The sequence below is a fragment of the Schistocerca cancellata genome, chromosome 1 (assembly GCF_023864275.1).
Source record: "Schistocerca cancellata isolate TAMUIC-IGC-003103 chromosome 1, iqSchCanc2.1, whole genome shotgun sequence".
NCBI lineage: Eukaryota > Metazoa > Arthropoda > Insecta > Orthoptera > Acrididae > Schistocerca > Schistocerca cancellata.
The window spans coordinates 1048292559-1048308537 of NC_064626.1; the positions used below are offsets into that span (position 1 = coordinate 1048292559).

General features: G+C 41.1%; 1 protein-coding gene across 1 annotated transcript in view; it reads right to left on the reverse strand.

The window, feature by feature from the left end:
• Nucleotides 1–15979, reverse strand: part of LOC126090404 (formylglycine-generating enzyme) — a 123037-nt gene that overhangs the window by 70242 nt on the left and 36816 nt on the right. The window lies entirely within an intron of this gene.

A 15979-nucleotide genomic window follows, 5' to 3' on the forward strand; every position in this document is an offset into this window, starting at 1 on the left:
TCACGCTCAATTTTAATCTTGCACCTGAATGTGTCTTTTATGTCCACACATTGCTTCTTTGATGTATAGAATCAATAGTAGGGGCAAAAGACTACATCCCTGTCTTGCACACTTTTTAGCCTGAGCGCTTGTTTTGTGGTCTCCCAATCTTATTGTTCCCTCTTGGTTCTTTACATACCATACATTACCCCTCTTTGCCTATAGCTTAACCCTCCTTTCCTCAGAATATCAAACATCTTGCAATATTCAATATTGTCGAATGCTTTTTCCAGGTCAACAAACCCTATGAATGTGTCTTTATTTTTCCTTCAGTCTTGTTTCCATTATCAACTGCAATGTCATAACTGTCTCTCTGGTGCCTTTACCTTTCCTATAGCTTAACTGATCATCAGCTAACAGATCCTCCATTTTCTTTTCCATTCTTCTGTATATTGTTCTTGTTATTAACTTGGATGCATGAGCTGTTATGCTGATTGAGTGATAATTCTCGCATTTGTCGGCTCTTGCTATCTTTGGAATGGCGTGGATGATGTTTTTCCTAAAGTCATGGCATATCGCCAGTCTCTCAGATTCTACAGATCAATGTGGAAAGTCGTTTTGTTGCCACTTCCCCCAATGATGTTAGAAATTCCAGTGGAATGTTATCTATTCCTTCTGTCTTATTTGATCTTAAATCTTGCAAAGCTCTTTTAAATTCTGACTAAAACTGGATCCTATATGTTTTCTACAGACCAATGTTTCTTCTTCTATCACATTGTCTGACAATGTCCTCCGCCTCATACGGACTTTCAATGTACTCTTTCCACCTATCCGTTCTCTCCTTTACATTTAACAGTGGAATTCTTTAAGTTCCCTCCTTGGCTTTTAATTTCACCGAAGGCTGTTTTGACTGTCCTACATGCTGAATCAGTCCTTCTGACAATCAATTCTTTTTCAATTTCTTCATATTTTTCATTCAGCCATTTCACCTTAGTTTCCCTGCACTTCCTATTTATTTCATTCCTCAGCGACTCATATTTCTGTATTCCTGAATTTCCTTGAACATTTTTTTCTTCCTTCTTTCATCAATCAGCTGAAATATTTCTTCTGTTACCCATGGTTTCTTCACAGTTACCTTCTTTGCACCTACGTTTTTCTTTCCAACTTCTGTGATTGCCCTTTTTAGAGATGTCCACTCCTCTTCAACGGTACCGCATTCTGAGCTATTCCTTATTGCTGCATCTATAACAGCTTTTATCTCTGTATTGGTTGGTTGGTTGTATGATTAAAGAGAACAAACTACTAGGTCATCGGTCCTTTTTTTCCTCTAACAGATAGTTCTACATAGCTGTGCATCAGAGATGGCCTACCATACAAAACCCAGGGGAAGGAAACCCAAATGTCAATGAAGACTAGATAAGGGAGAAAGAGGAGAAAGGAAGGCATAGGAAAAAAGGCAGGTGAGGTGCCCCATCTAGGGAACAGCCGGAAGACCCCAAAAGCAGAGTGCAATGAGGGGACATATATCCCCCACCCCCCTGCCACTTACCAGAGGTACCCCCCCTCAGAAACTGCCTAGGAAAGACTAGTAGCACGAACAGAGCAGGACAAGCACAGAGAGACAAAAGATGAACGAGTCTAACAGACCATGGGGGAGGAGGGAAGAAGAGGAAAAGAGCAGGTACGATTAGGACCGGGCTGAACCACCAAGCCCACACAGCCACAGCCTGGTCTGGACAGAGGAGGCAACAGAGTGCTCTGCAAACTCCACAATTGGTTGATAACGTTAAGTGGCCCTCCTTTAAAGAGAGCAGTAAAAGCCCTTTCACAAATAAAATGTAAAACTAAGTGAGCCACTGAGGCATAATCTTCTAACACCAGGTGTAGTGAGTCAGGGAGATTAACAGGCTGGCTAAGTTGGGACAGCCCACCAAAATGTGAACCACTGTCAAATGGGAACCACAACAATAATGGGTGGATCCTCATGACGAAGAATATGACCATCAGTCAGACAAGTATGGCTGATGCAGAGTCGGCAAAGGACAGTAGAGTTCTTGTGAGAGGACTGCACAGAAACCTCCACAGATTTGTAGCTTCCTTTATCACCTGCGGTTTGGTGAAGTCAGAGCGAGTCATTCCTTATTCCAGATCCCTAAAACTTGACGGCGTAATACTGATTGGTGATCTGTTCCCAGAATACCAATCTCAAGAGTCAGTTTACTGGTAGCGAGTTCATTCCCTGGATCCCAAAGTGGCCCAGGGTTACACAAGGGTTACTAAGTGTCCATATTGTTCAAGGGCATACAGAGAAGCCTGTATAGCCACGACCAAGGGATGGCAAGGGTAACACTTGTTGAGAGCTTGCAAAAGGCTCGAGTCAATGCACATCTGGTGTGGGAACGGATATGCTGAAGAGCACGAGAGATAGCTACTAACTGCATAGTTAAAACACTACAATCATTCGGCAAGAAACACAGCTCAGTATGTCCTGCATGAGTTTAAGCAAAGTCTATATGACCAGCAACCACTGAGCCATTAGATGTTGTCTGAACCTCAGGATGCACCAAGGACAGAAAAAAATTGGTGGCAGAGAGCCTTGGGATTAACTGAGTCTTTAGGACCTTATGATAGATCAAGACAAAGTTGTGGCTGAGGGATGCATTATGGAGGTTGTATGTGGGTGCACCTTGAGGAGAACTGGTAGAGGAAACAACTAGTGTTCAGAGATGAAGGACCAAGTGTGGATGTGGCCATAATCTCTAATCTGGGCCACCATTGTGGAGATGGATTTCCATGTTTGGCAAGAGGAGACAGTAGATTGGATGCTTAGGGGAGCTACGAACTTGTGTAGCATAACTGGCAAGCAGTTGTTGGCACCTGAACTGCAGTGGAGGGACCCCAGCCTCCATGAGTAAGCTGTTCACAAGACTAGTTTGAAATGCTCCTGGTCACGAATTGAACCTCGCATTAGTGTATTGGATCCAGTATCCGAAATGCTGAGAGTGATACCGAACTGTATGCCAGCTCCTATTATCAAGACAAGATTGTATCAGGCCTTTGTAACACTGCAGAAGGATAATACAATCTGCATCCCAGCTGGAGTTCTCAGGCAGTGGAGGGTATCAAGGTGCATCCAGCACTTCCCCTTAAGCTAGCAAAGGAGGAATCAATGTCAACCAAGCATTGAAGCCCAGCCCTAAAAAGATGTAAGTCTATACCAAAACGAGTAGTTGGTTATCAAGGTAAAATTCTGGTTGTGGGTAAGCGGTACAGTGAAATCCAAAAGCTGTGTGTGAGGGGCTATTCCTCAGCCTTTCATATGACACCTTGCAGTCAATGCTCAGTGACACTCACATTAGAGGAGCAATAGTAGAGGCAAAAGTTGTCTGTATACAAGGAGGGTGATACTGGGGACACCACAGCTGCTGCTACAAGAAAGAGATGGACACTCAGTACAGAGCCCTCCGGGACCCCTTTTCTTGGATGTGGGGAGAACTGTGGGAGCCATCAACTTGAACCTGAAAAATACAACGAGACAAGAAGCTCTGGATAAAAATTGAGAGTGTACCCTGAAGACTCCACTCATATATGGTAACTGTCCATTTCTAGATAGTGCTTATCCGGTTTAAGTAATGGAATGATGATGCTTTCTTGCCTTGAGCGTTTGGTTGGGGATGCAGTCTGGCCCTGGGGCTGTATCAGGGCAGTGGGCTAGGACAATGATGAGTTCTCATTCGCTGAATGGAGCATTATATGGCTCCAGATGACGTAGTGAAAGATAACTGTTTTCGCTCCACCTACTGTTTTAGGACACAAAATGCTGGTTGATAATTCTCAGACGCAGAGACTCTAGCATTATGCAGAGCAGAAAGTTCTGCAACTGCCTCTGGATCAGTGTAGACAGCACCATTCAAGGTAATACCAGATATACCTACAGGTGTTTGGTATCCACAGAGACATCTGACCTTAGCCCAAACCTGTGAAGGAGAGGTACGTGGTCTGATTGTTGAAATGTACCACTCCCAGCATTCTTGCTTCAGTCATTTTACTAGGTGGTGCACCCACGCACAGAGCCACTTAAAGGTAGTAAGGTGCCCCATCAACCGATGCCACTTATGGCATTTAAGAGCCTGCCTACAATCTTTAATGGCCTCTGCAATTTCTGACTGCCACCAAGGCACTGTCTTCCATCGAGGTGATCCCAAGGAACCAGGGATCGCTAAATCAACTGCTGAATGAATGGCTTTAGTTGTATTTTGGTCTGTGTCATCGATATCACCATGGGGCAGGGAGCCAAAGGTGACAGCAGAAGCAAAAGCACCTCAGGTAACACTGCTGAGAACCTATCTCAGCAGGCATCCAGGGCAGTGACACTGAGGGAGGGACAAGAAGATTCGGAAGTAGTCACTACCACACAGGTATTCATAGACTCCCCTGTGGATGGATGGGAGAAGACAAGGGCTGCAGATAGAAAGGTTAATTGCCAAGAAAGATCTGTGTGCCACAATGAAGCATGTGAAGGCACCAGTATTCAAGACACAACGGTCAAGTTGTGCCACCAAGTTTCCATGGTCTTTCCGTGGCCAATAGTTGCTGTTCCACCTCACACAGAGTTATGAGCCTTGAAATCACCCAAGATTAGGAAAGATGGGGGTAGCTGAGAAACCAATGCAAATGATATGTTCTGAGACATGTCAACATCAGGAGGAAGGTAAAACTTACGTATGGTAATATCCTGAAATGCCTTTTCCCCCCAGCCACAGCCTCAAAAAGTGTACTACGAGGCATGAGTTTCCTATACAGAGTGTCCAGAATATATGTGCAAACTTTGCTGGACCCCCTGTCATAGTTAGCACAATTCTTATATCATCACTGGTATCCATGAAGGGCCAGAGTCTGTGTTTCTGAAAACCAATCTTCGGAAGGGCAATGCAGAAGGCAGGGGAGGTGCTTAAAAGATGTCACAGCTCAGCCAAGTGGTAGAAAAAACTGCTATGATTCCACGGGAGAATTATTTCATTGATGTGCTGCGAGGCCATGAAAGGACCACAGATGCAGGTTATGCCCTAGGGTCATCTGCTACCACTTATTACAGGGTATGACATCAACACACATTGGTTCTGGGTTCCATTGTGTCGTGCGACCTGGGACATCAGAGGTCATCAGGGAATCTCCTCCTTGGAGGACTTCTTTTTATATCTCCTCTCCCTAGAGAATTGGGATGATTGTGAGGGCTTCTCAGAACAAGTTCCAGGTAAAGATGATGATCACGAAGCCCTGGGACCAACAGTCTGTGGCTCCTTCAGCCACTGGCTGGTGTACACTTTAGACTGGCAGAAACCTTAGAAGGAAGTGTCCTGAGGGACCCTTTCCCGGCTAGAGAAGCTGGAAGAAGGTGGTTTGTCTCTGGCTGGGAGGTGGGAACCAACATCCCTGATGAGTGGGAAGCCAACAATCCCAAAGTAGGTGTGGGGGAAGCAGCAAGGGAAGAGTCCCCAATTATCATGGGGGCAGGCATGGTCGAGCAGCTCTGAGGGCCCACTGCAGGAGGTGTACTGAGTGGGAGTACCATTGCCAAAGGGGACAACGCCGTCATAGCTGTAGCATATGACACCATTGTACATGCTGGGTGCAACTGCTTGGACTACTACTTGTCCTCATGACAAGTTAGTTTGTCCAGAGTCTTATATTCTTGCATTTTATTCTCTCTCTGGAAAACAGTGCCATCTGGCACGCAGAGAGTATGGTGCTTTCGACAGATGACACAGACTGGGGGAACAGTACAAGGCGCATTCGCACACAGCAGTCATCCACAATCTCTACAGACTGGGCTAACATTGCAATGTGAAGACATGTACCTGAATTTCAAATGCTAAAGCAATGCATGATGTGGGGGGAGGGGGGGGGGGGGGCATATGGTTTCACATCAAATCGGTATACCACCACCTTGACCTTTTCAGGCAATAAATCACCCTCCAAGGCTAAGATGAAAGCACCAGCAGCAACCCTATTGTCCTTTGGTCCTCTATGGACATGACGGACAAGTTGGCACATAGCTCATTATCAGGTTGCAAGAGAAGGTCTTGGTGGAAAATGATTTCCTGGACTGTATTTGGACTATTATGGGGAGTGACAGTCACTGGTATGTCACCCAGCTGTTACTGGGCAAGGAAATTTGTTACTAGTAACACATAGTTTTAATGATGTTTCCAAAAATTTTTCATAAAGCTGTCCTTTTAGTTTCGCCAACATGCAACAAGTGCCGACAATGTTCTTATATTCTTGTAATTTCTTGATGGTAACAGCAACTTGAAGGTCAAATTTATTGCCAGGCTCTTGCGTGCAAAAAGATACAAGTGGTTACAGTTTTCCTGAAGCAGTTGAACTGAACTGTACTGTGCTACATGGTGTTCAAGAAATGGAGGTTTTTTTTTTTACCGAAATGGTTTTCGCACCCTTCCAAACCAGCGTCCTGTTACACATTGATTCACATTGGCGTCAGTGTTAATTACATAATCAAGGTTGAAGTTTGGAATTAAGTCTTGTCTGCACACAAAACTTCTCAAGTGCTTCCATTGTTTCTTCCAAACTTGAAACATCATTTCTGCTGACAAATTTGGTAATTTTCCACTGTTTTACTGAATGTTAATGTTTTAAGGTTTTTACCCAGGTGCAATCAATCAGCGTAATGTTTTACAGATCAGGGTATCTTTGTATCACGTACTACTTGGGTTTCAAATGGTTGGTGTTCCACCTATTGGCATCATTTTGTAGTAAAAATAAGAATTTTAGCATCTCTGTGATTTGTTGTTTGTATTTAAACTGTCTCTCCACCTTCCAATAAACCCTTTGGCTTGTGGTTGCTCTTTGCTGCTGTTCTTAGCTGTAAAGAGTGCTTCTGCAATAGTGATTTCAATTTGTGATTGTAAGTACAAATAATGATCTTGCTCATAATGTTTCATTCTCAAACTGTTAAATATTTCTTTCAGTTTATAGTGAGGTAATCTGATCTGAAATTATTATTTGCTGTATCAATGTAACCGCTATGATATAGCTACTTGCAGAATCATGCTCATTGGATAACACTGTACAGGTACAAAGTTACCAGGATCATAGTACAATGTTTACTAAACTAAAATTAGAATAATAGATCAAGATACTACAATATTTAAATTGAGAAAACTGAGCAGACAACTGCACAACTCCTGATATCACTCTTCTAAATGATTCAAAAATTACTGTAGGTTTAGTAATACATAAACTTAAATATTCATTATAAGCCTCCATTCATCCATGAAGATAAATAGTACAGTAAGCTTACCACGTTATTCTTCTACAGACCATGGGATGGCAGGAACATTCCAAACCAGGTACTCAAATATGGCACAAAAACCTGATATTCAAATGAAACCCTGAGGAAGATATTAGAAGAAATTACTTCTGGACGAATTGGCCAGAGAGAAGCTGCAAGGAAATATGACATTCCAACACAAACCACTGTGAACAAATTGAGAATCAAGCACATCTGCTAAGTTGGAAGGCCCACAGTTTTTACAGAGACTGAAGAAAGATCTTTTGTAGAACACTGCATCAGTCAGTGACACGGTTTTCCAATATCAGTCCTTGACTTAAGAGACGTGCATAATTAAATCATATCTCAACCCCTGTAAAAGAAAAGTTAACTGTTTTACTGATAATATGCCTGGATGTAATTCCTTCCTCTGCATCTTGATTTTAAAGGTAGGCAAAAAATGGACTGATTAGATTTATAATTCACCTCCTTGAACACGAATGAAGATGTCAGAGAGTGGATGGCTAGAACAGTGTGCGTCCGACTTGACAGTTGGTTTCAAACTCACTTCCTCCCCTTTGCCTTAAAGAAAGAAGGAAGGAAGGAGAATAATTAATGGAGATAAACTCTCTTCTCATATCTCAATAATAACTTTGGAGCTGTGTGAGAAAAACAACATTAAGTTCATTTAAACTGCCACCAAACGCTACTCATCTCCAGCAGCCTCTAGAGGTGGCATATCTTTCTTCCCTGAAGACAAACTGGAAAGGTTCTTTCTCAGTGGAGAAAGACTCCAGAAGAAAAGAAGAAACAATGTCTTCCAAAGGGTACGTTTAGTGACCTACTGGCGAAGACTTTGCAGTCAGGTGAACAGACAAAAGTTGCAGTATCCTCACTGAACTAGATGTGAACAGAAGTACAACTGATCACTTGGAGCTTTTCAAAAACACTATTGTAGTTGACGATGGAAACACAGTTGCGGAAGAAGGATTACTGACTGACATGATCAGCAAGCCTTCTACATCATAAGGTTGGTTGGTTGGTTGGTTGGTTAGTTAGTTACTTTCATGTTCCATGGATCATTATGCACAATAAATCATCATGATGTGGAATGAGTCATTTTACATTCATATTACAAATTAATTTGTACATCTATTTGTACTCTAAACATCACCATATAATTATTGCCCCTCCACCCAGTCCAAAATGAAAACAAGATATACAGATTGAGTTAGCAATTCCTACCCACCACCTTTTACACATTACAAACATAGCAATTCTTCTAAGGAACAGGAGGAGTTGTCAAGGAGAAACATTTTCAATTTATTTTCAAATTTTACCTTGCTGTCTGTTATACATTTTATATCGCTGGGTAAGTGGTAAAAATTTTTTGTTGCAGCATCCTGCACCCCTTTCCGTGATAAAGAAAACCTTAATGTTGAGTAATGAATGTCAATTTTCCTTCTAGTACTGTAATTATGTACCTCATTGTTCCTTTTTAACTGTAGTGGATTATTTACAACAAAGTTCACGAGTGAATAAATATACTGTGAAGCAGTAGCAAGAATGCCCAACTCCTTAAACAGATGTCAACAAGATGATCGTGAGTATTTGTACAGCAAGTTTTTGGGCAATGAAGACCTTCTTCATTACTGAATGAAAATAAGCAAAATATGTCAACTTTCTGATATCTCTCTCCCCAATATTTGCTATGATTCTAAGTGCAAATGTGGCTGAACTACCCCTGTTGACTGTATCACTAGCAATAAACTGAACTTTTTCTGATAAATATGGGAATGCGACTGCCTTTGCCCACTATTGTAACATTCTCTTCTCATCGTCACTTGTTCTGAATAGCCTCGTGCATTCTGAAATCTTTCCCATGTTTTGGAGCTGATTAATGATATTTTGACATTTCTAGTTCCACTTTGTTTTATTTCTTTCCTCTGCATCTGAAGATAATCTTTTTTATGACTGGGAATTGTGATTTTAGTGACTGGAACTTCCATTTTGGATGAACATCAGTAAAACTGACCACTTTATTATTATCGGCCAGGGGCACCATAGTATGAGAAGAATAGTTGTATGGATCATAATCATCATTGTTTGCATCTGTACTTGGAGAAGAACCAGTTACAAATAAAATAGGACTGCATATTAGCAGAAGTGCATGTCGGCACAGAGAGAAAGAGAGAATGAGAAAATCTATACACATCATCATAAAGATTTTGCTGATCAGGGTTTGTGTATAATATTAACTCTTTATCAATTACTGTGAAATTATCAGCCATAATTTCAATAACCTGATCTACAATTGCTTGACCTATAGCTATTGCTGCAGGACACACGAAGACATAAGAATTGTCAAGTATGAGGCCTCCTTCTTTATAAATCAAATACACATTAACAAAAACCACTGATCATTTTTTTAAAATCTTCACCAAAAATTTTAGTTGGGATGTTTTCACCAGTCACTTCTCTGGTAGAAAATACTAGCTTGATTTTTATTTTCCAATAAAATAAAATTTTACAAAAAGCACTGCAGACACTTGATGAAATGCTGTTCACAACTATAGAGACTGTTACAATATCTTGGAAAACAGCTGCAGTCATCAACTGTCAGGGACGAAACATTTAAAAACATTTCCTGTTTAACTGTATTCATTATTGGAATTAAAGTAATCATAATTAATTGTAAATTGTACATATTTATTTTACGTGTATAAACTGAACTGCTCAACTATATTTGAATTTTCTAACTCATAGTTTGACACTGCAAGGAGTAAAATACAATGAATAAAAAAATTGGGTAATAGAGAGAATCTAACTTAGCCACTAAATTATCACTCTGTGCGCTTTGTGGTTGCACAACACCACTAGCTATACAACTGTAATTCAAACATCGCTCACAAAAGCATTTTCTCTTTTCCTACGGCCCACTCAAAATATTTTATGAACTTCAAAGGGTCATATACTTGCTTCTACTCACACAGATTGAGCCTAATCAGTAAGACTCATCCCACGCCCTCCCCATGTTAGTGGGACAGTGTCACCTTTCGTGTCACACTAGAGGTAATTGAACCTGATGTCCTGGTTAAAGTTGTTTAACATTCTGCCCTCAACAGCTTCTATGAATGTGGTCAATTCCCAGTTGTGGTGATCATATTTTCGATCACATTAGCTATTGCTCACTGTGACAAACACGCTAACATACCATCAGAAGGATGAGCAACTATCAGCATGAAAACTTAAGACAAACATACAGTTACAATTAATATGGAGAAAGGGTTATAGTTTATGTTGCTCAAAAGCACTTTGATAAAACCTATAAGTGCTTGCACATTACTTCTACTTTAATATCCACATTCTTAAACTGGGAATTCATTGAAATTGTAAGCAGATCATTTGAATGGGGCCTCTTGCAAATTTTAATTGGTACAATAGCGAAGAGAACGAAGTCTGTTCCATAAGGTATGGTAAGCTGAGTGAACTAAGGGCAAAAAGTGCAATCCACAGGGGAATATATTTTGGACCCCCAAGACCCAGAGATACAAAGCAAAGAGAAAGAAACTGCTTTGCTTTTTCTGCCAGGCCACCCCCAAGAGAGGACATGGCCACCTTGGATCCACACATGCTGCTATCTATTTTTTTTTTTTTTTGAAACTGGAAATTTGTGGTAAACTCTATGGGACCAAACTGCTAAGGTCATCGGTCCCTAGACTTACACACTGCTTAATCTAACTACAACTAACTTACATGAACGACAACACACACACACACACACACCCATGTCCAAGGAAGGGCTCGAACCTCCGACGGGGGTGAGCCGCGCGAACTGTGGCAAGGCACCCAAGACTGCGTGGCTACCCTGCACAACTATTCGTTTTTAGTGCCACATTACTGTCTCGCAAACAAAATAAATATTCATTGGGTTGTAAATGATCGCTCTACTCAGAAATGTTTCTGGGAATAGTTAATTGTTGTTGTTGTGGTCTTCAGTCCTGAGACTGGTTTGATGCAGCTCTCCATGATACTTTATCCTGTGCAAGCTTCTTCATCTCCCAGTACCTACTGCAGCCCACATCCTTCTGAATCTGCTAAGTGTATTCATCTCTTAGTCTCCCTCTACGATTATTACCCTCCAAACTGCCCTCCAATACTAAACTGGTGATCCCTCGATGTCTCAGAACATGTCCTACCAACCGGTCCCTTCTTCTAGTCAAGTTGTGCCACAAGCTCCTCTTCTCCCCAATTCTATTCAATACCTCCTCATTAGTTATGTGATCTACCCATCTAATCTTCAGCATTCTTCTGTAGCACCACATTTCAAAAGCTTCTATTCTCTTTTTGTCTAAACTATTTATCGTCCATGTTTCACTTCCATACATGGCTACACTCCATACAAATACTTTCAGAAATGACTTCCTGACATTTAAATATATACTAGATGTTAACAAATTTTTCTTCTTCAGAAACGCTTTCCTTGCCATTGCCAGTCTACATTTTATATCCTCTCTACTTCTACCATCATCAGTTATTTTGCTCCCCAAATAGCATAACTCTTTTACTTCTTTAAGTGTCTCATTTCCTAATCTAATTCCCTCAGGAATCACCAGAGTTAACTCGACTACATTCCATTATCCTTGTTTTGCTTTTGTTGATGTTCATCTTATATCCTCCTTTCAAGACACTGTCCATTCCGTTCAACTGCTCTTCCAAGTCCTTTGCTGTCTCTGACAGAATTACAATGTCATCAGCGAACCTCAAATTTTTATTTCTTTTCCATGGATTTTAATACCTACTCCGAACTTTTCTTTTGTTTTCTTTATTGCTTGCTCAATATACAGATTGAATAACATCGGGGATAGGCTACAACCCTGTCTCACTCCCTTCCCAACCACTGCTTCCCTTTCATACCGCTCGACTCTAATAACTGCCATCTGCTTTCTGTACAAATAGTAAATAGCCTTTCGCTCCATGTATTTTACCCCTGCCATCTTCAGAATTTGAAAGAGAGTATTCCAATCAACATTGTCAGAAGCTTTCTCTAAATCTACAAATGCTAGAAACGTAGGTTTGCCTTTCCTTAATATTTCTCCTAAGCTAAGTCGTAGGGTCAGTATTGCCTCACGTGTTCCAACACTTCTACGGAATCCAAACTGATCTTCCCCGAGGTCGGCTTCTATCACTTTTTCCCTTCGTCTGTAAAGAATTCGCATTAGTATTTTGCAGCTGTGACCTATTAAACTGATAGTTCGGTAATTTTCACATCTGTCAACACCTGCTTTCTTTGGGATTAGAATTATTATATTCTTCTTGAAGTCTGAGGGTATTTCACCTGTCTCATAAATCTTGCTCACCAGATGGTAGAGTTTTGTCAGGACTGGCTCCCCCAAGGCTGTCAGTAGTTCTAATGGAATGTTGTCTACTCCCAGGGCCTTGTTTCGACTTAGGTCTTTCAGTGCTCTGTCAAACTCTTCATGCAGTATTGTATCTCCCATTTCATCTTCATCTACGTCCTATTCCATTTCCATAATATTGACCTCAAGTACATCGCCCTTGTATAGACCCTCTATATACTCCTTCCACCTTTCTGCTTTCCCTTATTTGCTTAGAACTGGGTTTCCATCTGAGCTCTTGATATTCATGCAAGTGGTTCTCCTTTCTCCAAAGGTCTCTCTAATTTTCCTGTAGGCAGTATCTATCTTACCTCTAGTGAGATAAGCCTCTACATCCTTACATTTGTCCTCTAGCCATGCCTGCTTATCCATTTCGCACTTCCTGTCGATCTCATTTTTGAGACGTTTGTATTCCTTTTTGCCTGTTTCTTTTACTGCCTTTTTATATTTTCTCCTTTCATCAGTTAAATTCAATATTTCTTCTGTTACCCAAGGGTTTCTACTAGCCCTCGTCTTTTTACCTATTTGATCCTCTACTGCCTTCACTATTTCATCGCTCAAAGCTACCCATTCTTCTTCTATTGTATTTCTTTCCCCCGTTCCTGTCAATTGTTCCCCTATGCTCTCCCTGAAACTCTGTACAAGCTCTGGTTCTTTCAGTTTATCCAGGTCCCATCTCCTTAATTTCCCACTTTTTGCAGTTTCTTCAGTTTTAATCTACAGTTCATAACCAATAGATTGTGGTCAGAGTACACATCTGCCCCTGGAAATGTCTTACAATTTAAAGCCTGGTTCCTAAATCTCTGTCTTATCATTATATAATCTATCTAATACCTTTTAATATCTCCAGGATTCTTCCATGTATACAACCTTCTTTTATGATTCTTGAACCAAGTGTTAGCTATGATTAAATTATGCTCTATGCAAAATTCTACCAGGTGGCTTCCTCTTTCATTTCTTAGCCCCAATCCATATTGACCTACTATGTTTCCTTTTCTCCCTTTTCCTACTCTCGCATTCCAGTCACCCATGACTATTAAATTTCCATCTCCCTTCACTACCTGAATAATTTCTTTTATCTCATCATACATTTCATCAATTTCTTCATCATCTGCGGAGCTAGTTGGCATATAAACTTGCACTACTGTAGTAGGCGTGGGGTTCGTGTCTATTTTGGCCACAATAATGCGTGCATTGTGCTGTTTGTAGTAGCTTACCAGTAATCCTATTTTTTTATTCATTATTACCCCTATTTGATTTTGTATTTATAACCCTGTATTCACCTGACCAAAAGCCTTGTTCCTCCTGCACCGAACTTCAGTAATTCCCACTATATCTAACTTTAACCTATCCATTTCCCTTTTTAAGTTTTCTAACCTACCTGCCCGATTAAGGGATCTGACATTCCACGCTCCGGTCCGTAGAACGCCAGTTTTCTTTCTCCTGATAACAACGTCCTCTTGAGTAGTCCCCGCCCGGAGATCCGAATGGGGGACTATTTTACCTCCGGAATATTTTACCCAAGAGGACGCCATCATTATTTAATCATACAGTAAAGCTGCATGCCCTCGGGAAAAATTACGGCTGTAGTTTCCCCTTGCTTTCAGCCGTTCGCAGTACCAGAACAGCAAGGCCATTTTGGTTAGTGTTACAAGGCCAGATCAATCATCCAGACTGTTGCCCCTGCAACTACTGAAAAGGCTGCTGCCCTCTTCAGGAACCACACGTTTGTCTGGCCTCTCATCAGATACCCCTCCATTGTGGTTGCACCTACTGTACGGATATCTGTATCGCTGAGGCACGCAAGCCTCCCCACCAACGGCAAGGTCCATGGTTCTTGGGGGGGAATAGTTAATAAGCTTCCGAAAATGAGCTGTATAAATGATTTCATAATCGACAACGGTTCGTGGGCGCTATAACAGAATGAAGCTGAGAGTCGTGGAAGGAAGTAGTCTGCCCAAGACTAGACACTCAGATTGAGAGAGAGCTGAACAGATCTGGAGCGTGACGCAGTTGCTGGTTTCACAACTAAGAGGCGAGAAACTGATTTTGTGCGAGTCTTCCTTATAGATCAAGCTTTCCATAACAGCTAGATAGTCAACTGACCACGACAAAGTCTCGCACTTTAACCAACAACAACATTGCAACGTTTTTGCTGAAGGAATTTTCATCTAAGTCCGTGTGGTCGCAACTCAGGGAGAGAATGCGCGGACAAAGGCGTAAGAATTCTCTCTCTCAGAGCCGCAGTGCCATCAGCTCTCTTTTCAATTATCCTTGTACTAGTAATTGACATCCCAAGCCCATGGTTTTCCACATTTGGATATCACACTTAAAACACCAAATAAGCAAATTATTTAGGACTTTGCATTTATTTAAGAAAGAAAGTTTTTAATTATATATTAGAGTCTCACGTCACACAAGTGTGTTGACGATTTATTATATAATGTATTCAAACCATGTGACGACGGCTGATTTGATAATAAGTCGAAACCGATAATTATGGTGTTTGTGTGAAAAGTTGAATTAAAAAGACGGTTAGTATGCCTAGTCCGTGTCAAAATCTGTTTAGTAGTAATGTCAAAGAAATGAGCGTTTGCACAAAATACTAACTTCTATTACATTTGTCCTATCTTTGCACTATCGCTTTATGCCTAAGAGATGCGACCGCCATTAAAATTTTGTGTGGTTTGTGGTCAAGTTCAGAAGGATCTGCTGGGAGTGGCGTCATGCATTAAATAGGTGAAAATTTCTTTCAGGTTTTTTAGAGCCGCATCAGTCTAACAGGTACCGAAGGATCACCAGATATTAATAAGCGAGCGAATAAGTTGCAATATTTGTAAATTATTGGCGGACAAAACACTGAGGTGTTTTCTCATTTTACGTCGTGAAACCACAAAAGTGTTGTACTCCACACTGAACAGTTGCGAAACGCTCACCAAATAACGGAACAGAATCGCCAATATGTTGTAATCACCTTTGTAGCTGATTTCGTCTTAGTACAGTACTGAAAGCATTTCAGCCTCTTTTGTCCAGAACAGAGTACAAGCAGACCCTAAAAAACCATAGTGCTGGAAAATGAGAAGAACCTGAACAGATGGCTCATAATGGAACACACGTATACGACTAGTCTTGGTTACTGCATTCCAAGGGTTACCTACGCAATTTCTTTGTTATAAAGCTGACTTGTATTTGTCGTCAACTTCTTTCGTAGTTTCACCAATTTGAATACAGGCAACTACTGATTGTGTTTGCTTCAGGTAGTCAGAAATTTTACCTATCTGCACGCAGGTGCGTTGTACAGTTTGTTTTG